The following is a 22,699-nucleotide window of genomic DNA, read 5'->3' as shown; positions in this document are numbered from 1 at the left end:
GAGCAGACCGTGTGAGGAGAGGAGGAGCCTCAAATTCCAGACTCTGGCTTGGTTCTAACACAGGCATACCCACATAGCTTGGGTCCGGTAGTTCGTCCCAGATCCGAGGATCAATTTCTCCATAATAACCTCCACTTAGTTGGCTGGGGTGGGAAGGCTGGGTGGGAAGGTTTCGATGGCTGCATATAACTTGTAGAGTTGGAACAGGGAAGTAAAAGGCTGACAGCCGTGTGTGTGTGTGTGTGTGTGTGTGTGTGCGCGCGCGTGTGTGTGCGTGCACGTGCGCACGCTCATATCTGCAAGTCACCTGCCCCCTGTTTTTCACACCGCACCTCACTCTGCCCGTGCAGTTTCAAGGGTCAGGACCTCTGCGGCCTTCTGCCCGAGGTCAGCTCCCACCTAAACTGCCTTGAATGTACATTTACCTGTAGCTTAGTCACCTCCGTGTTGCCAGTCAGCACTGATACATTCACTTTCTTCGATTCAGAAAGTGTCCAAGTGCTCTGAACACGGATGGATCCGCTATTGTTGTAATTCACGGATTATGACTGAGGACAGCCATGTCAGGAAAAGTATATAAAGATACTTTCCTCAGGGTGCCTGGGGGGCTCAGTCGGTTAAGCGTCCGACTTCGGCTCAGGGCATGATCTGGCAGTTTGTGGGTTCGAGCCCCGCATCAGGCTCTGTGCGGACAGCTCGGACCCTGGACCTGCTTTGGATTCTGTGTCTCCCTCTCTCTGCCCCTCCCCCGATTGCATTCTGTGTCTCTCATTCTCAAAAATAAACATTTTTAAAAAAATTAAAAACCTATTGAGGAAAAAATGAATTTTTTTTAGCTCTTATTGTACCTATACATGTGTGTATGTACAAATCCTATAACTTGATATTACATATATATAATATGTTTAACTGTTCTATTAGTATAACGTTTATCACATATCACAATGAATTAGTCTTTCATTCACATTTCAAACAATTAATCCCATTATTTTCTAAAAAGTACAGTAAGAGAACAGTATTCAAAGACGAATAAGAAGCTCAGATTAACTTGGTTAACATGGTTTCTTTTTAGATGATTTTAAATAAATGTCAGTTGTACAAAGTTCTACTTTAAATCAAAGAAGCATTCATTATATAACATACTTTCTTCCAATTGATTTATGCAGGGCTGAGTTTACTAGACTCTAAAAGTCCATGACTGCATTTTGTTATTCATTCATTCACTCACTCATTCACGATGCCTAGCACAACACCTCAAATTTAATAGGAGATCGACAAATGGGTGCTGGCTGAAGAAAGATGTTTTAGAAATGCATATAGACCTCATGATGTAACTGCATAACCCCTTATAATATTTCAGATAACCCTTCAGAACGTTCTTGGGTGTAAAAACTGTCCTAAATAACCTCAACATAAAGTTAGGCTTCAAGTCTGACACTGAAACATCCAATTAAAATGTAAATATCTAACCTAGCATGGAAAAAAAAAAAAAGGAGAGTAAAATATACCATTTGGCGACACAGCAGGTCAGATTAATTATCAGATTGGCCAGACATCTGAAATAGAGCACGCTCCGTGTCAGGGGGACAAATGAGGGGCAGAGAGGCACAGTGGAGGTCGGGAAAGTCCCAGAATAGGCAGCACAGCTACAGATTGTGGGTCAAGAGCACACCTTGGTAGAGGGGAACGTTCTGCAAGAGAGAATACTTAGAAATATTCAGAAGTGCTTATCTCTGTATTCCATAGAGAATATTATCGTGGCTCTAAATAAATGTTGGAGTCAGACCATAATTGACTTTTCTTGAATCAATCTTGACTGAATATAAATGTTGGTAAGAGTTTTTTTTTCTCTAAAGAGCTTTTAATGTAAAAGAAATTCCTGCAATGCCACTATGCATAATCCTCTCTGTGAAACACTGTAGGAATCAAAACTCCAGAAAGAGAAAAACCCAATAAATCTAATATTTATTAACACGGATCTGAATTTGATATATACAAAGAAGGTTGGATAAAAGCTAACACAGTTGACTCTTAACTCAGTAAATGCGAACTTACCAAGGATTTATGAAATTTGACCTTTTATTTCTTCTATTAAATAGCCTACATAGAAAATGGTAACATTTGTCATCATTGATACACATAATATCCACTCCTGATTAGTCACATTATCAAATGTATTTACAGCAACTAGTATTTAAGCAGGAAAGTTACTAATATCTTTACGCACTTATATTTCTATTTGTATCCTTAAAACTTCCCTTAACTTTCTTTTTTTTTATTTTTTTTTTATGTTTATTTATTCTTGAAAGAGAAAGAGACAGAGAACCAGAGCGGGAGGGGCAGAGAAACAGGAAGACACAGAATCCAAAGCAGGCTTCAGGCTCCGAGCTGTCAACACAGAGCCCGATGCGGGGCTCGAACCCACAAACGGCAAGATCGTGACCTGAGCTGAAGTCGGACACCTAACCAACTGAGCCACCCACGTACCCCCATACCTTAACTTTCTTATCATTTAAACAGTGTTTATATCAATTTTCACATATCCTGGAAACGGACAAGGATGGCTTGAAACTTGATAGAATATTATTGTGAAGTTTTTCAGAGTGGCTCATGACAGAAAGGATGCCATACACAAATGTGAACCTTCAGATTTCAAAATGAAACAAAAACCATCAAACCGAAGCATTTGCAAATTAAACAAAAAAAAAATAACAAAAGGCTTTTAGAAGATTTCCATCAGTGAACAGAGGACAGAGGAATGCTTCAAAATCTCACTGGCAGGCGGTCCATTTCTGTTAAAGGCAGTCAGTGCCCCAAGAAAGCACCAGTCACTAGTAACTGATAATAACTGAACATCACAATCAACCAACAGGATGTGACTGACATCGCCAGATGCTCCAACCAATCAGCACAAATACACAATTGTTGGGGCACCCAGATTATATCCTGATTCACAGAACAAACCTCAAATATTTAAAACATTAAAACCACACAGACATCAATGTTCTCTGACATCAATGAAGTCAAACTGGAAATTACTGACAGAAAGAAAACAGGAAATCCCACTGAAATTAACCGACACACTTCTCCATGATCCATAGGTCATAAAATAAGCCTCAAAAAAGTAAAAATACATAGAACTGAATGAAAATGAAAATTCAAAATCAAAATATGTGGAAGACATCTAAAACACTGTTAAAGGGAAACTTAAATGTTTATGGTAAAATATGAGAGGTCTCAAATCAATGTTCTAACCCAAGAAACAAAGAAAATGAATAGCAAAATTTCTACAATAGAAGCAGAAAAGAATTCATAGAGAGTAGAAATAAACTAAAAATATCAGTGAAGTTGATAACTCTATACCAAGACTAGCAACGTTAAAATTAAAGAAGACACATCACTAACTACAAGAATGAAATAAGAGGCCATCACAACAGATCCCACAGAACATTAAAGGAAGTATGGGGAATTACCACAAACAAATGTATGTGCATAAATTTCACTACTTTCAAGAAATGGATCAATTCCTTGGAAAACACAACTACAAAAGCTCAGCAAAGATGAGTGAGGAGCCAGAAAATATGCACCAAAACCATTAAAGAAACTGAATCTGGGGGCACCTGGGGGGCTCAGTTGGTTGAGCGATGACTTCGGCTCAGGTCATGATCTCGCGGTCAGTGAGTTCGAGCCCCGCGTCGGGCTCTGCGCTGACAGCTCATAACCTGGAGCCTGCTTTGTATTCTGTGCCTCTCTCTGTCTCTCTCTCAAAATAAACTTGGGGTGCCTGGGTGGCTCAGTTGGTTAAGCAGCCGACTTCAGCTCAGGTCATGATCTCACGGCTTGTGGGTTCGAGCCCTGCGTTGGACTCTGTGCTGACAGCTCGGAGCCTGGAGCCTGCTTTGGATTCTGTCTCCCTATCTCTCTGCTCCTCCTCTGTTCACGCTCTGTCTCTCCCTCTCTCTCAAAAATAAATAAACATTAAAATATTTTTTAAATTATTATAAAGAAACTGAGTCTGTAATTTAAAACTCCTGAAAAAGCAAAAACAAAACAAACAAAAATCTACACTCCACAGCCAGATGATTTTAATGGAAAAATTTTACCAAACATCTTTTTTTTAATTTTTTTTTTAACGTTTATTTATTTTTGAGACAGAGAGAGACACAGCATGAACGGGGGAGGGGCAGAGAGAGAGGGAGACACAGAATCGGAAGCAAGCTCCAGGCTCTGAGCCATCAGCCCAGAGCCCGACGCGGGGCTCGAACTCACGGACTGCAAGATCGTGACCTGAGCTGAAGTCGGACGCTTAACCGACTGAGCCACCCAGGCGCCCCCCAAACATTTTAAGAATACCAACCAATTTTACACAATTTCTTCCAGGAAACAGAGCGGGAGGCACAGTTTCCAAATTATGGTATGAAGTTCATATTACTGTGATACCAAAACCAGGCAGAGACAGTAATTAAGAGGCAGTAGGAGGGGAAAAAGCAGGGCAAGGATGAAGAAGAGGAAAGGAAGAAGAATGAAGAATACAGACTAATCTCTTTCACGAACTTCAGTGCAAATATCCTCAACAAAATATTAGCAAACACAGTCAGCCATGTGTGAAGAAGAATTAGGTATCATGTTCAAGTTGGTTTTCTTCTAGGTATGTAAGTCTGGATCAATATTAAAAATGAATCAAAGGAACCATCATACCTACAAGCTAACAGAGAAAAGACATATCGTACTGTTGACTCAGAACAAAGCATTTGACACCCAGTACTCATGCATGGTTTTTACAAGATGGTAATTTATATGAAATATAACAATTTCTCAAAAATCACAATCTACCAAAGCTCATTCAAGGACAAACATGATATGAATAAGCCTATTTTTATTAAAGAAATTACACCAACACTTAGTAAACATCCAGGCCCAGATGGCTTCATGAGGGGTTTCTATCAGACATTTAATAAGATGTTATGTCAATTCTCCACAATCTCTTTTGTGGCACAGGGGTACAGGAAGTGCTTCCTAACTCATTAAATAAAGCAGTGTCAGCCTAATACCAAAGCCAGACAAAATGTTACAAGAAAGGAAAACTACAGACAAATACATCTCTTGAACACAGATGCAAAACTGCATCAAATATTAGTATACAGAATCCAACAACGTAAACAAAGACTTACATACCATGACCACATTGGATTTATTCCAGATAGAAAAGGCCAATTTAAGATTCAAAAATCAATAAATCTAATGCATTACACCAACAGGCTAAAGAAGAAAAATCACGCAATTGTACAACAGATGCAGAAAAAGCATATGACAAAATCCAACACCAATACCTGATTAAAAACTCTCCATAAACCAGAAACTGAAAGGAACTTCAACTTGATAAAGAACATCTACAAAACCCCACAGCAAACACTTCTCTTAATAATGAGAAATGACATGGGGCACCTGAGTGGCTCAGTCGTTTGAGCATCTGACTTCGGCTCAGGTCATGATCTCGCAGTTCGTGAGTTTGAGCCCCACGTCGGGCTCTGGGCTGACAGCTCAGAGCCTGGAGCCTGCTTCAGATTCTGTGTCTCCCTCTGTCTGCCCCTCCGCTGCTTGCGCTCTCTCGCATTGTCTCAAAAATAAATAAACTTTAAAAAAAAATCAAAAAAAAAAGAGAGATTACATGCTCTCCCCCTAAGAACCAGGACAAGACAAGAATGTCCCCCCATCATTCCTACTTATTAACAAGGTATTGGAAGTCCTAGCTAATACAATAAGTCAAGAAAAAGAATTAAAGATACACAGATTGGTTAGGAAGAAATAAAATTATTTGTTTTCAGACACATGATTTTCTATGTAGCCCAAAAAATTAACAAAAAGCTCTTGAAACCAGTAAGTGATTATAGCAAGATTACAGGATACAAAGTTAGCATAAGAAAAGTCAGGGGCATCTGGGTGGCTCGGTCAGTTAAGCGTCTGACTCCTAATTTTGGCTCGGGTCGTGATCTCACAGTTTTGTGAGTTTGAGCCCTGTGTTAGGCTCTGCACTGACAGCATGGAGCCTGTTTGAAATTTTCCCATTCTCTCTGCCTCTCCCCTGCTCACTCTCTTTCTCAAAAATAAATTTTAAAAAATAATAAAACAAGAAAAGTCAACAGCTGTCCTGTAAACCAGCAATGTGCAAATAAATGTACGTTGAATTTTAAAACAAACACATTTAAATTAACACCAAAAATATGGAATAGTGAGTGCAAAGCTAACAAAATATGTACAAGGTTTATTTCAGAAAAACTACAAAACACTAACAAAATGAATCAAAGAAGGTCTCAATAAATGGAGAAGTGTTTTATGTTCACGGTCAGAAAACTCAATGTTGTTAAGATATTTCATTGACCCTATTTAATATATAGATTTAATAGAATCCCAGGAAAAAGTCCAGCAAGTAATTATATGGATATCAACAAACTGGCTCTCAAGTTTAAAGGGAAAGGCAAAGACCCAGAATACCCAACACAATATTGAAAAATGAACAAAATAGGAGGACGACAATCACCTGATTTCCAAATTCTCTATAAAGATAGTGTAATCGAGACAATGAGATATTAGTAAAAGAACAAACAGATATATCAGGGGAACGTAACAGAAATCCCACAAACAGACTAACACAAGTATAGTGAACTGATTGTTTTGACAAAAAAGCAAAGTCAACTCAACCAAAAATGGATGATCTTTTCAACAAATGGTACTCAAAAACCTGTATGTCCCCACCCCCCCAAAAAAAAATTTCCAGACACTGCTCTTACACATTTCACACACACTTACCTTAAAATGAATCCAGACCTAACATAAAGAGTAAAATTTCTAGAAAATAAAATCGGAAAAAAACCTGTATGAACTTGAGTATGACAATGACTTTTTTAGATACACACGACAACACCCATAAAACTCAACAATAACAAGACAGACCAAGTAAAATGTGAGCAAAAGGGGACAAGAGTCAGGGTCATCTACAGAATCTCCTTTATGATGACCAAGAAACTTTGGCCCCTTCTTAGCAGATTGTCCAAAAATATTCTTCTAAAATTTCATGTCATATGACGGATTTATAGAGCCACTTGGATCTGAAAGGTAAATATGGAAAAAAAAATCTCCACATTTCCACGAAATCAATTAAGACCCTCAAAAACATGCAGATGTCTTTCTTTCCTTTTTTCTCATTGTAAGCCCACTTACAAGGACTTGGAAGAGAGATCATATGTTAACTCCCATGTGGGCACACATCACTTAGCAAATTCTATAAGTGAAAAGGGGGTGAGAAACACAACTTCAACCCTCCAATGGTCTCTAATCCAACTGAAAGAAACAATACCCGTCACAAAATAAACACAATGGAAAGAAGATATTATGTGTTTTCCCCAGTGTATTAACTGAGAAAATATGATGGATGTTAGGAAACGTGTCTGCCTAGACCCAAGGAATGAAGGCGTTTTTGTAGGAAGAACGGTGCACAGGCACACGGAGAAGGTCATGTGGCACAGGGGGATACAGCAGACGCTCCAGAAGCCTGCACATAATGCGCAACAATGAACTCGGCTCGGTTTCTTTATCAACAGGCATAAATCTTCTGAGGAGGTACAGCCATCTGCATGGATATGTTGGAGGAAGAACTTAAACACCAAACGACACCAGGGCATATAAAAACCAGTCAGTTATACAACCTTGATGCAATTTATAATTGGAATTTCAGAACCAAAGATACAAATTTATCTTACTTTTATTGGTGCTCTGGGACTAAAGATAAAACAATAAGAATATTCCAAAACTGACCAACTGTTGCAATTAATTCTGATATCTTGCCATAGTCACATGTACAAGACAGATGATTTCTTTTCTATATGCATGCATAAATTCTTACATTCTTCCATATAAATTTCATACAGATATAACAGATAAGAGCAATTTTACTAAATTACTGTCTCAGCACAAATAATCACCTTGGTTGTTTAGTCTGTACAGACTTTTATCAGCACCTTATGGCGCTGACAAATGCTTCTCTGGTCACTGGGCAGCCTCTGATAGACCAAGTAGAAGGCTATGGGTTCTATTCAGTGCAGACTTTATTTTGGCAATGACTTAATCATCAATGTGAGGGCGCATTCATTTCATCCATCCTGTGGGATTGGGAGTACAAGGACAGGCAAAATGGACTTTGACAACCAGAGCGCAATTTTGAAAATTACTAGCTACACGTATAATTTTATTAAACAACAGTGTCAAGCTGGCGGAGTAAGAGTGAACAGGTCATCGTCTGTAAAAAGTCAATTAGGAATCAGTGCCATTTAATACAGTTGATTTTGCAGGATGCCTATCAGAGTCATAATTTTTTTTTATAATTAGGGATGGTCCCATTTTATTCACCTTATTAAAAACGATTCTAATATTGCCAAGTTTACACATTTTGATGAAAGTATTCGCTGTCCCAATGAGTCATCAGTTGGGAGACCAATCATTAAAATTTCATGCCCCCAAACATTCACTGTCCTTCAAGCGGTAGCACAGTGGGGAAGGTATGAAGGTGTGAGCTGTATGCCGGCTTTCCTACACTGCCCAACTGTTCATTTTCTTTATACCGCATTTATAGTGACTGATAAAATTATTCTGTTATCTCTCAAAACATGGCAACTTTATGCAATATTAATTTTGACTGCTACATGCACAGTGAATTCATTGATGATGTGGTCTGAGAATCTGAATAAATTCATTGAGTCTTAAAATGTTGAATCTTGAAGTTTTCTCCAGTATCAGCAGCTCCCAATGTGAGTGTCTTTAATTTGCTAAATGCTTTCTTTCCTTGTGTTTCCTAGCAGTCCCTAACCACACAGCCGGCGCACTCACCCAGCCATAATTACTGTTCACGAAACATCTTTTGTGGAACCTGATCAAGAGACTTTGCAAAATCATTTTCAGAAATGCAATTTTCCCCCGTCTTCTTTACTATCTGTCAGTATAATTTATAACTGTCATTTTAAAGCTTTAATTTCCTGGTGGATATTGCATTATGGTGCATCCAGGATAAAGGATTAGGAAAAGCCACATCCCTTAGTGCGAATGTTCCGGCACACAGAAGTTTGCTTTTCAGGGGGTTTGCTCACTAAGCCGATCTTTCTCAATCCCATGCCATCCAAAAGCTAATTTCCACACCCTCTTTCTCATGCCCATCCAGAAAGAGGTGTGCAAGAGCTTAAAACTAGAAAATCATCTTAAGTGAATTTCCATATAATTTAACTCTTGACTGCTTTGCCGTCCTTGTGGTTTTCGTAAAAACTAGCAGGTCAAGAATTTAAATAAAATAAAGGTATATGCACAAAATATACGACATCAAGCTGCTTTCTGAGCTTTTCATAGCCTCATTTTCCTGACAGATGGCCTTTCCTGCAGGGGAACCGTCCTTACGTTCTCCAAAAATTTCAGAAACCTGAAACACAAAGTTATACTCTGACATGTGACAATGGCTGGGGTCTCTAAGCAGGGGAAAGGACAAAGACGGAAAAGATGAGAACACACTGGACGGAAGGAAGGAGATTGCAGGGAGGGGGTTCTGGAGCCACTTGACTGAATCCTACCCCATTACTTGTTCCCCGTCACTGTCTGACTTGCCAGGCAATCTCCTGCCCAGATGTATGGGATTATGTGTCTATCTCCAACCCTAGTCGTGACAAAAGAAGAATGTCATGTGGCTACAGAAGTGGGGGGGGGGGCCACATCAGGAACTTCACAATATGGGGAGTAATCTATGCAAAACACCAAATGCTTCCCCAATACTGTGTGAGAGGGCAAAGCTCTGTGTCGCTTGGGGACTTCATCTGGGACTTGTTTGTCCATTCCAATACCATACTGGCAACCACCATGAGGGTTAGTGGGTTCCACACGTGTGTAAAGACAACAACTGAGCTTATCACCTGCTCTCAAGAAATACGCTTAGAAAAAAAAGACTGAAACATGTTGATCAGTAAGAAGAATTTCAAACATATAATCAGAGGATAAAATGAGTATAATTAAATGTCTAACTATACGCTAAGAGCCATACTATCAAAGGTATGGTTTTGATGGAGGAGAACAAATTCAGTTTGAATATTATTCAAAATAATAACAGAATGCTTTCTAAAGGAGGTGAATTTGGGCCAGCGCGTAAAAAAAGAAAAAAAATGGATAGGAAGTATTTTATGTTAACATGTCATGAGCATATGCTTATAAATATTAATTTGCAATTTAGAGTTTGGTTTCTAGTCCTTTTCAGAAATAACTAGACTCAGCTGTTTTCCTATACTTCACAAATAGCCACTTATAAAATGTAAGAAAGGGGAGTTTTCTCAATCCAGAAGGAATTGGATAGACACACGGGGCACCTGGGTGGCTCCGTCAGTTAAGCGTCCAACTCTTGGTTTGGGGTCAGGAGATGATCCCAGGGCCATGAGATCGAGCCCCGCATCGGGCCCTGTGCTGACAGTGCACAGCCTGCTTGAGATTTTCTCTCTCTCTGCCCCTCCCCTGCTCGCTCTCTCTGTCTCTCTCAAAATAAATAAGTAAGCATTTAAAAAGTGAGACAGACACATCTCACCATATTCCTCCCACCAAGTACAGCTGAAAAGCACGAATGCCACGCATACAAGAAGCCCAAGACAGAGGTGGAGAGAGACTGGGGGGGCCGGACAGGAAACCGGACACATGGCGGTGAGTTTCTGGAGGTCCTTCGCCTTCTGTGCAGCCTGGGTTGGAGCTGGAGGGGCACACCGCCCACAGACATCAGCACAGCAGGCTGTTACCTAAAGGCCCACAGCAAAGCCCGCCCTCACCTGCCAGAGCAATAGCCAAGGGGCAATCTCACAAGACAGAAGACGTCTGGACCGCGGCCAGCCCCTGCCAGCCCACCCTCGGGAAAAACGCACGAACACTCATCGGGAGAAACCAGGAGAGGCTACGTGAGCATCAGGTTAAGTAGACCACACAGCAAATTACACTAACAGCATCAAAACCGAGAACCGAACCTGGCTAAGCACACACAGTATCTACAGCTATACTATCCACGCGCTCATACAATCCCACTGTGCTTTTACAGCTTCTCCTGCAGTTGATTTGGGACCACACGACCGGGTTACGTTCTGCGCGACAGGAGCTAAGTGGGGTTGGCCAGAAATCTCCTTGTGCTTGTCCACTGCTTTCCACATTGACCTCAGAAGGCAAATGTCCCACAGGGTCCCACCACATGGATCCCCAAGTCACTACGTGGAGGTGAGCATCCAGGGGGAGCCACCTAACCCACCCTGTGACTTGTGGAATTATGAGTCTCCTCAACTAACGCAAAAAACGCAACTTCACAGAGGACAAGGGGCTGGCATTCAGCTGTCAAAGGTGAACAGGCACCTGGACAATGACAGGTGAAGGGCAGGGAAGTTAACTGTACTATTCACTGAGAAATACTGGGTTTAGCAGAATATGTGAATGAACATTGAGTAAGTATCAAAGTAGGGCCACAGACCTAGTAATGGTTCCCCAATTCTGTGTCTGAAAGATCGTTCGTTTCTCTAGGAAGGAGTCTACTCATGCCCCATCTTTACACTCAGCTCACAGGCAGTGAGTGCTTATAAAGCCTGTGCCGGAAACCAAGGCTTATGCTGACATATTGGCTCTAATCTCCACAGCAAACTGGCCTCGTATCCACCATTTCTCTTCTGCCAAAACAGACATCCAGACTCCCAGAAGCAACCAACGCATCAAACAACTGAACAAAGTACAGCCTCATCTAGGTCTTGGTGGTGTTGAAGTCCAGGTTCTTTCCACTAAAATTTCTAACTCAGTGAAACAAGCCTGTACATTTATAATGCTATTTTTGTGTGTGTGTGTATTTTGCTTTAGAACTTAGTACATTCAAAACTCACAAAACGCTCCCACTGCATTTGAGAATCTGTATGTTTTTACCCATTGAATGCTGAGTTTACATACGTCATTATTAGTTCAAACTGTGAATGATGTTGTTCTAATTTTCTATACGTCGATGTTGTTTGTCATCTGCTGGTGAGTTGCTTGGATAAATACCTGTAACCATAAAAGTAACATTTTCATGTGACTCTGTATTTTTCTTATGATGGTTGAGATCACTCACAAAATATGTACAATATCTATCTGTGTAAAACGAAGGAGCAAAGGCAATAAAATGAAACAAAGATAATCTTTCCAACAAATAGTTATAAAACAACTGGATATCTACACGCAAAAAAAAAATCTCTACTTAGACCTATGCCTTTCACAAAAATTAACTCCCAATGGATCACAGACCTAAATATAAAATGTAAAACTGAAAAACTCCTAGAAGAAAGCAGAGGCAAAAACCCAGATGACCTTGGGTGTGACAGTGACTCTTAGGTACAACACCACAGGTGTGACCCATAAAAGGGAGAACTGATAAGCCGGACTTCTTGGAAATTAAAAATTTCTCAGCAAAAGACTGTCAAGAGAATGATAAGACAAACCTTAGGCTGGGGAGACATTTGCAAAAGGCACATCTGATAAAGGACTACTGCCTAAAATATACAAAGAGCTCTTAAAAGTTAATAAGAACCCAATTAAACATGGGCCAACATTCTCAACAGACACCTCACTAAATAAGATTTATGACTGGTAATTACGCATATGAAAACAGGCCCCATCACGTATCATCAGGGAAAGACAGATTAAAGCAATAATGAGATACAACTACACATGTACTGAGACGGACAAAATGTGCGTCACTGACAACGTCAGATGCTGACGATGATGTGGAGCAACAGGAACTCTCATGCCGGTGGGGACACGAGATGGCACGGCCACTTTGGGAGACTCGTGGTTTCTTACAAAACTAAACATTTTTTATCACAACCATCCAGCCATCGCAAACTTGAGTATTTATCCAAAGGAGCCCAGAAATCACGTCCACACAAAAACCTGCACGTGGGTGTGTATGGCAGCCTTACTTAGAACTGCCAAAACCTGGGCTCAGTCGGTTAAGCATCCGACTTCGGCTCAGGTCACGATCTCGCGGTCCGTGAGTTCGAGCCCTGCGCCGGGCTCTGTGCTGATGGCTCAGAGCCTGGAGCCTACTTCGGATTCTGTGTCTCCCTCTCTCTCTGACCCTCCTCTGTTCATGTTCTGTCTCTCCCTGTCTCAAAAATAAATAAACATTAAAAAAAAAAAAGAAATTAAAAAAAAAAAAAGAACTGCCAAAACCTGGAAACAACCAATATGTCCTTCAGTAGATGAACGTGATACATCCACATGACAGAATCTTATTCAGCAGTAAAAAGAAATGAAGTATCAAGCCACGAAAAGACCTTGGGAATGAAGGAACTTAAAATGAGCATTACTAAATGAAAGAAGCCAATCTGAAAAAGCTTTGTCCTGTGTGATTCTAACTATATGGCATTCTGGGAAAGGCACAACTACGGAGACTATAAAGAAAAAAATCAGTGGTTGCCAGTGGTGGGGGTGAGGGGGACAAAAAGGGGGGGCACAGAGGATTTTTACAGCAGTGAAAACACTCTGTGGGATAGTACAGTGGTGGACGCATCAGTATAATCTGTCCAAACCCACAGAGTTCACAACACCAACTGTGATTCCTAATGTAAAGAATGGGCTTTGGGTGATATGAGAGTCTATGCAGGTTCATCAGTTACAATACGTGTCCCACTCTGGTGGGGGATGTTGATAATGGGAGATCCTAGCGGGGGGGGTGGGGGGAGTGGTGTATGGGAAATCTCTGTACCTTCCTCTCAATTTGACTGTGAACCTAAAACTTCTCTTAAAAAAAAAAATTTAAAATTTTGCACATACGCCAAAAATCCTAGCAACTGTGTAGAAGAATGTGGATTACATACTCAATCAAATCAAGAATTTCAGATTCGAAAAAAGATTAACAATGCTACATGAAAGACAAGCTTTCCAATGTAAAAATCCATCACGTTGATGGAGAAAGTAAGAGAAAAGGTACACCATGAAAATACTAACCCAAAATAAAAAATCTAGGTGACCTACCTAAATAGCATGCAAAGAATATCTGAAGTGAGGAAGCATTACTAGTTCTAGACATTTAATAATCATAAGATGATTCGCCAAGAAGTTAACATAACCTAAAACCCACAGGTAGCTGATACCACGGTCTTGGATCACTCCCTGAACAATGCGCTCTGAGAAGCTCTGGGTGATTGCACTGACACTATTTACCTCCTACTGTTGGTCCTGGATACTTCGTTTTCACATTGTCCTTAACACACCCACGGGAGAGGTTGTGCAAGTATTATCATGCAATGTGCACATTTACACACCAGGGAATTTTTAGTAAAACAGCAATAAGAAAAATATAAATGAAAATATGGTCAAGTTTGGATAAGTATTCAGATCTTTTAACTATAATAAGCGTGAATCTTTAAAAGGGGGAGGGGAGGGAAGAAATGATATTATTAATGAACTATATCCCGGAAAATTTATAACACTGTAAAAAATCAGAAAAGACAGAAATCTATTTTGGCAATAAGCAAAACTGAGTAAAACTGAACCAATTTAGGGGCACCTGGGTGGCTCAATCGGTTGAGCATCTGACTCTTGATTTTGGCTGAGGTCATGATCCCAGGGTCATGGGATCGAGCCCCACACGTCAGGCACAACACTGAACTTTGAGCCTGCTAAGGATTCTCTCTCTCTCCCTCTGCCCCTGTCCCTCATTCACATGCGTGTGCTCTCTCTCTCTAATTTATTTATTTATTTATTTATTTAAAGAAGAACTTTGAACCAATTTATTTCAGGAAAGTATGTGAGTGGACTTTCACTGTTGGTGACATAATGTTGGCCTGCAAATGGTGTTCGGACATTACATCACTAAAACCCCCAAGGGTAAATATGTAGATATTTTGTGAGACAGGCGTAATGTTTTATTTAAGCTCAGGGTGCAAATGAGTAAAACGGTCAATCATCAATGAAGAAATAATTTAAACAAAGTAAACTCTTTTTTTTTTTAATGTTTATTTATTTTTGAGAGACAAAGTGTGTGAGCAAGGGAGGGGCAGAGAGAGGCAGACACAGAATCCGAAGCAGACTCCAGGCTCTGAGCTGTCAGCACAGAACCTGACACGGGGCTCGAGCTCACAAACTGGGAGACTGTGACCTGAGCTGAAGTCGGACACTTAACCGACTGAGCCACCCAGGTGACCCTAAACAAAGCAAATTCTTAATTAAAGTACTTTATGCTAAAAATTTACAAAATATACTAAAAGTGTTAAGAAAACAAACAAAAATACTCAGAAATTGACATTAGAATTTGTAATATATACTGAATACTTAAAAAATAATCAAGCACTTTCAGATAATAATATTTACTGAGGCTTCATAATCTAATAATATTATTATCTTGACATATCCTTCCCTTGTTGCAACACTCGTATCTATTTTCACAAGAAAACTAAAACTTAAAAATCATCAAGGAAACAGACTTTCAGTAAGTATCTATGATGACTTACTTCTGATAAACAAGTGTTTAAATAATCTTAAAATGTAAAATTCAGGCCTTAGGATAATTTCATTTTTGATCCCAAGAAGCTGAAACACTATATAAAATTGTACATCAAATGTTTTTGTCTTTTTAAAAGTTTCCAAAGAAAATAATATTTACATGAAAACATAATTGGATTTTAGTACAGATTTTATCAGTAAAATTACAGAAAGAAAAGCTATAGTTTGGGCCAAAATCTTGGGAAATTTTCAGAAGGTTTTAATTTGGCATTGATTCACCATATGAAATTTTCTCTGGCTAATGCAATAAAAAATGCAATGAGTTTAAATGTTTTCAACCATATGTCAAATAAATTTCTCAGAGAATTAAATACCAAGACTTGAAAGAATGAATTTTGGAAGGAAATTTGGACTTTGGGTGATCAGTTTTAACTATAAAGGCTATGAAGGAGTTTGTAATTTTTATCAGGTCTTATAATTTTACTCTAACGGAAATTAATGAGAAGAGAATAATCGTTGCAAACAACACAATTATTAGAGTGATCTGACTTTAATAAAATATATTTTAACAGATATATCGATATTTTCTATTGTTTTAAAAGAAACTAATAGTCTTGTTATTAATCCATGAAGACTCATTTGAAGAAGGGAGTCTGATTTAATTAAATGATGGAACTTTGGCAGAGACACAGAAATCACAGAAATGAAACAATAAGGCACACCACGAAGCAGGAAAATAAAAGTGTCTTTGAAGAGTATAACTATTAGATTGTACAATAACTATATGAAAGGCAATGCTGTTTGATGAAAAAGTAAAGTTTATATGTTTATTCTTCTGCAGTTCATAAAATACTGAAATACTGCCAAATGTCATTAACAAGTCTCCATGAACAAAACCTGAACGGGAATCAACAAAATTAAGCCAACCAATTAAATAGGCTCTCCCATTAAATGTCTTAATTTCTTTCTTGTCAACAAAAGAGACACATTTTTATAGTATCCACATTATTATAAACGTAAATAAAAAGTTAACACAACTTCTTTTTAGTTCACCATTAGTAAAATGGAATTCACCTTCATAAATAATATCGTGGCTATTAAAACACATGGAAACTAACGGAAGAGCCTGACATCATTACTGACCACAGGTATTGATGTGGGCAGAAGAACAGAGCCAGCCACACCAAGCAGAAATCCACAGGCAACTTTTCTTTAAAAATGGTGCATGGGGGCGCCTGGGTGGCTCAGTCAGTTAAGTGTCTGACTTCAGCTCGGGTCATAATCTCACAGTTCGTGGGTTCCAGCCCCACGTCAGGCTCTGTGCTGACAGCTTGGAGCCTGGAGCCTGCTTCGGATTCTGGGTCTCCCTCTCTCTGCCCCTCCTCTGCTAATGTTTGCGTGCACACACGCGTTCTCTCGCTCTCAAAAATGAATAAACTTAAAACTAATAATAAAAAAATGAAAAGTCAATGAGAAAAATGAAGTAAAGGGGAAGGATAAGAATCATATCTTTGAAAAACTCCCCAGGGAAGCTACTGATACTAAATTTATTGGCTCATTTGGGAATGTTTTCTTCTTTGATTGCCATCTGTGTTTCTGGGACTGTTTGGTCATCAGAAAATGAATGGTGTGTAGGTATAAATATATGGAGATCATTATGCTTTACACTGTGGTGAAAACAGAAAGAAATAAATCATTACACAAAGAAGGTAATTTTAAGAACTATGTGGTCAAGGGGGAGCAAAATGATTGTGTGACATTATATAATAAATGAATATGATGAGGAAGGACCAGAATAATTTCCTTGAAGAAGTGACCCCGAAGGTCTTTCTTTGTAACAACCAAGGCAAAGAAAAAAAAAGTCTCTAATTTGTCCAAATTTAGCATAAGGATCATAGAAGCATATTAGTTCTTTGGGAGGAAACGTTTTCATGCAAGGCTTGAGAAGGAATTCTTAAATGGATTCATTTCTGCAAAAGTGTGATGAATCAATACAATGGTGATGTCCTCAACAACCAATTTCCTTAATCGACTGAATTTTTAAAGGAAGAGCTAGACACTGCGAGAGCCCGTAGACCCAGGCTGAGTACAGCCCTGAAATGACCTGGCATCAGTGACAGGAAAAAAATTAACCTGGACAGTCTTCAAAAATGAATAAATAACCAGTCCCTGCGCCTCTCTGATTGTCTCCTTGGAGTTCGAATCGTCTCACGTGGCTTCTGGTAGCGGAGATGTCGTTTAGAGATCCCGACTTGGATCCAGGAGACGAGTCAGGCCAGGGGAGCTAATGCAGAGCACAGCCCTTGTAGACACCAACACCGGGTCACCAATCAAAGCTTCAGAGAGTCGATCTGAAGATCTGGTGTGGTTCCCAACACAAAAAGGAAATGGTAACCACGTGACACGATGCAGGTGTTGGTGAAGCTACGTGTTAATCACGTTGCGATATGTAAGGGGGTCAAATCCACACGGTAACATGCCTTAAACTTGCACCGCTCTGTGTCAATCATATGGCCATAAAAATACAGTGTAATGAAAGGCAATATGAAAAATCGGATTCTTACAGAAAGAAGAAACACGTGCCGTAGCTCTCCAGTACGTAAAGCAACAGCGATTATTTTTTTCATGACAAATTGACTCGTAATGACTGATCGAAGTGTCATTCTTCTCACAGAAACACTGAAGGAGCAGAGCTTTTAATTGTAGGTCACCACCGCATTCCAAAGGGCCCTGGCGTATCGGCAGAAATGATTAATTATTTAACAAACAAACCGAGTGTCTGAACGTGAGGTAATCCAAGGCTGAGAGCCTCAAGTCCCCCGGGCACCATCGTTCCCGGGATCCCTCTCGGAAAATCAAAGCAGGTCGGGATGACACTTAGGGGAAGGTCACGCCAAAGACACACCACCTTCTGGGTCCACCTGCCGAAGTCCAGTGAGCGCACATCATACACCAGACTTACCCCGGTTGTGCTCGTTTCCGTGTAGGAAGGCGTTTTTCATGAGCACTGTTTCGTAAAAGAACAAAATCTGACCCATACAACGGGGGGGGGGGGGGGGGGGTCCTCCAGATTTTTCTATTGAAGTGTAATTAAGTATCCCCCCTGGGAACAGCTTTGCCTTGCCGCAAAGCTGAAGACTAAGCGTGTCACTGTTTTGTGTCTCTGGATACTTGTAAATTATATTATTGGCCGTAATAATTAGTGCTACCAGCGTTAGGAACTGTGTTTTCCCGCATGTTTGGTAAGAACACCTCAGAGCATTTTATTCTCAGGCAACAAGAAAGGATGTGCGGAATACAACGTCCACGGCACCTCCTCGTCTGTGGGACGAGACACGGCTCGCGCGTGAGCACACGGAGCAGGGCCGTGCCCCGGGGCCCCCGGTTGGCATGCTGACACGTGGCAACGTGCAGGGTAGAATCTCGGGTTCTGAAATGGGGTTGGACTGTGCACATTCTGTAAACCGTGCGTGTGCGCTGGGAAGCACGGTTCACGCGGTTTTTGTCGTCATCATTGCTGGCTGTGTTACTAGACAAACATCCTCAAATGTTCGTGGAGGGGAGAGAGAGTGGCATCACGCAGATGATGCGAATGTACCACTTCAGGAACGACACCGTCGGAAAATGCAAGCCACGACCCCAGGGGCGGTGCAGATGCCGGCGACACGATGCACGTGTCTGCTGCCGTGTAACGTCACATACAACATGAACAGAACGCGAAACCCGTGGACCTTGTGTGGGCAGTACGTGTGTACGTGAGAAGTTGTATGTGATACTGCGGAGAGGTCAAAATTTCCAACGTTGTTTTCATCCCGTTGACTTCAGCTAAACCAACGCTGTTCTTTCTCAACTTTATCAGAAAGAAGACCCATCAGTATAGATAGACAGATATTTAAATATTTATTATTAATATTTTGGATACAGATCTAATCATTCAAAGGCCATGCGTGTCTTGTAGATGGTTAAGTTGTTTTTGTTTGATTCTTCTTGCTCTGTTATGATCAATTTGAAATGTGGGGACGGTTCTCAGATGTTATAAACACACACAACTTGAAGTCAGAGAGTGACTCAAGGCATTCTGACATTACTCTGACCCACACCCCTTATAAGAGAATCTTATTTATATTCTGTTCATGATTGTATTGTTTGCTCCTCTATGAAAAAAATTGATTTTATCCCACTGTTGAAGCTTGGGTAAGTCAGAAAACAAAGTAAATTAAGCAAAAGTTATAAATGACCCAAGGCTATGGAAAAATCTTTCATTGCAAGCAGAACTCACTCCCTACTCTCTAGCAGAAGTTATAGTTCTCTTCAATAAGTAGCTGATAACACCCTTAGAGTCATGGATGAGGACCCCCAGGGCCACGACCCAGTACAAGACATGGTCTTATATCACATTCCCACATGGAATGTTCAGACTCCGCCAATTACTGGATCTTTTCCTTCCTGATGTCCAGAGCCAACTCACCCTTGACAACCGTGAAGAATTTCAATACCAGGTGATGGGGCACCTGGGGGGCTCAGTTGGTTGAGCATCCAACTCTTGATCTCAGCTCAGGTCATGATCTCACTGTTTGTGGGATCGAGCCCCACATCAGGCTCTGTGCTGACAGTGCGGAGCCTGCTTGGGATTCTCTCTCTCCCTCTCTCTCTGCCCCTCCCCATGCTCTCTCTCCCTCTCAGAAATAAATACACTTAAAAAAATTAAATACCATGTGAAACAAAGGGAAATAAATGAGGCCATTGGCAACTGAAGAGCTGAAGAGTGGCACCAGGGACAGTCAGAGATGTTTAGAGACTGAACGTGAAGACCTCCATGTTTGTGTAATGCAATCATCTCTTGCACATCCCCATGAAGTTTTCAGTAGATCTATCCCTGACAAGTGCATGATAAATTCTCATCTACTTGGGGAGCTGTGACAGAACAGTGAGTATGTTTTCAGACTAAGAGCCCAAGAAATCCTAAGGAGAGTCATGATATGTGAAGCGAATCTGAGCTAATTAACTGGAATCTGTCATTCCCCTCCCTTTTTTTCTCAAATAGTCATATTCCTTCTATTCTTTGACAATCTGTGGACAAAATGTCGAAGGAGAAGGAGGAGAAGGAGAAGAAGGAGGAGAAGGAGAAGAACGATGACTACAACAACAACACAAGCAAAAAACCCTAGATCATTCTCTTCCACATCCATTGTCAGAAAGTTATTTTCCTACCACCCCTTTCCCCACCACATGCAGGACCTTCGCACCTGCCCTGTAAGAGTTATTCCATCTTCTGCCATCTGCCCCCCACTCAGGTGAACACCGATGACCCAGAGTAGAGCAGTACAGGTAAGAAACAAAATCTGCACGTAGATTCTGCAGTGAGGCAGCTCAGATGACCAAAGTATCAAATAAATTAGGAGAAAGAAAGAAAAAATTGCTTTTTCAGGACATAAAGGAATAAGGAAAAAAAATCTGATTGGTTCACAATTCACTTCCCTCTGGCCCACCACATAAGACACAGAGGCATGGTTCAACGTGAAAACCTCCTCTCTTGGTGTCCATTTTCTCTCCTGAGACCTCCCTCCTCTTCAGGGCCCTGAACTGTCCGATTTCAGGACCCCTCTCAAAGCCTGGCTGTCACATTCCCATCCCTGCCCCCTTCTGGGGGCTTCCACTGGATCACGAATGACCTGCTGTGCACCCACATACTCCATGTTAATCACCAGGAAGGAAGGGATCTGTGTTCACCATAACATAGTAAAACAGAACCAAAGCAAAAGAGTGTGTTCTACAAACTCTACGAGCTGTTGTCTACACTGTTAAAAGCATAATGTAGTGGATCTATTTGAAGGACAGGGATTCAAAGGTATGAACTTCCAGTTATAAAATAAGTCACGGGGATGAAAAGTACAGCCTAGGGAATAGGGCCAATAATACTGTAGTAACATTATATGGTGACCGGCAGTGACTACATGTATGGTGGTCATTCCCTAACGTTTATAATTTGTCGAATCACAATGCTATACACCTGAAACTCGTACAACATTGTACATCACGTACACTTCAGTAAACAAATAACACAAGCTTGCACAATGAATTCTAAATAGTTCAGCCTTCACTGAATGTACACACTTTGCTAACCAAAAAAGAAAAAATTAGATTTTATCCATCTATAAAAAATTGTGCATTTATCCCACGTACTTAAGAAATTTTAAATTTAACCAAATTATAAAGAGTGGTTTACCACTCATAATTTTTCAGTTATCAATTATTTAATGTCTGTATTTTACTTATTTCCTATTTCTGTTATATCCATAAACTTTCAAATACCAGAGATATATTTTTAAATGTTTATTTATTACTATAAATTTGCTGCTTAGGTTTTTTAATAAATAAATCATCAGCAAAAGTATTACTAGAATCTTTTGCTTCCAATAATGTCACACAAGGCTCAACACACACCAACAGTTCAAAGTCCTACCAAAAGTACTCTGACCTCTCTGCAAACCTTACACCACTTCTGCAACATTACCGCAGACGCAGAAATTATGGAGAGTATTCTGAATCACCCATTGGGTAAAGAATAAGTATGAAGGATATTAAAAGATATTTAAAACTAAGATGTGCTTCCTTAAAATTTTAATATAGGGGCACTTGGATGGCTCAGTCAGTTAAGTGTCTGACTTTGGCTCAGGTCCTGATCTCACAATTCATGGGTTCGAGCCCTGTGTTTAGGCTGACAGCTCAGAGCCTGGATCCTGCTTCGGATTCTGTGTCTCCCTCTCTCTCTGCCCCTCCCCCACTCATGCGCGCGCGTGCGCACTCTCTCTCTCTTTCTCTCTCTCTCAAAAATAAACATTAAAAAAATTTTTAGAATATAAAGCTTAAACTAATTTATTGGTTTTTTCAAACTTATTGAGATGGATATTAATGTAATTATTTTTAGGAAAAAAAGTAGAAAGGATAAAACATTAAGATAAAGGTAGAAATCAACATCATACTAACCTGCTTCAGATAGGTCAATGAAAAATCTAGAGTTAGCTCTTTGAAAAATTCATACAATTGATGAAACTCCTGGGAATACTGATCAAGAAAAAAGACAGAAAATGGAAATAATCAGTATTAGAAATGATAATGTGCATCATTATCAATCTCAAAGTTGTCAAAACAGTAAGATGGTAGGGAATATGGCAATAAT

This window comes from Panthera tigris, chromosome B4, assembly GCF_018350195.1.
Source record: "Panthera tigris isolate Pti1 chromosome B4, P.tigris_Pti1_mat1.1, whole genome shotgun sequence".
In the NCBI taxonomy this organism is placed as follows: domain Eukaryota; kingdom Metazoa; phylum Chordata; class Mammalia; order Carnivora; family Felidae; genus Panthera; species Panthera tigris.
Note: the sequence above shows the minus strand (reverse complement) of the source record.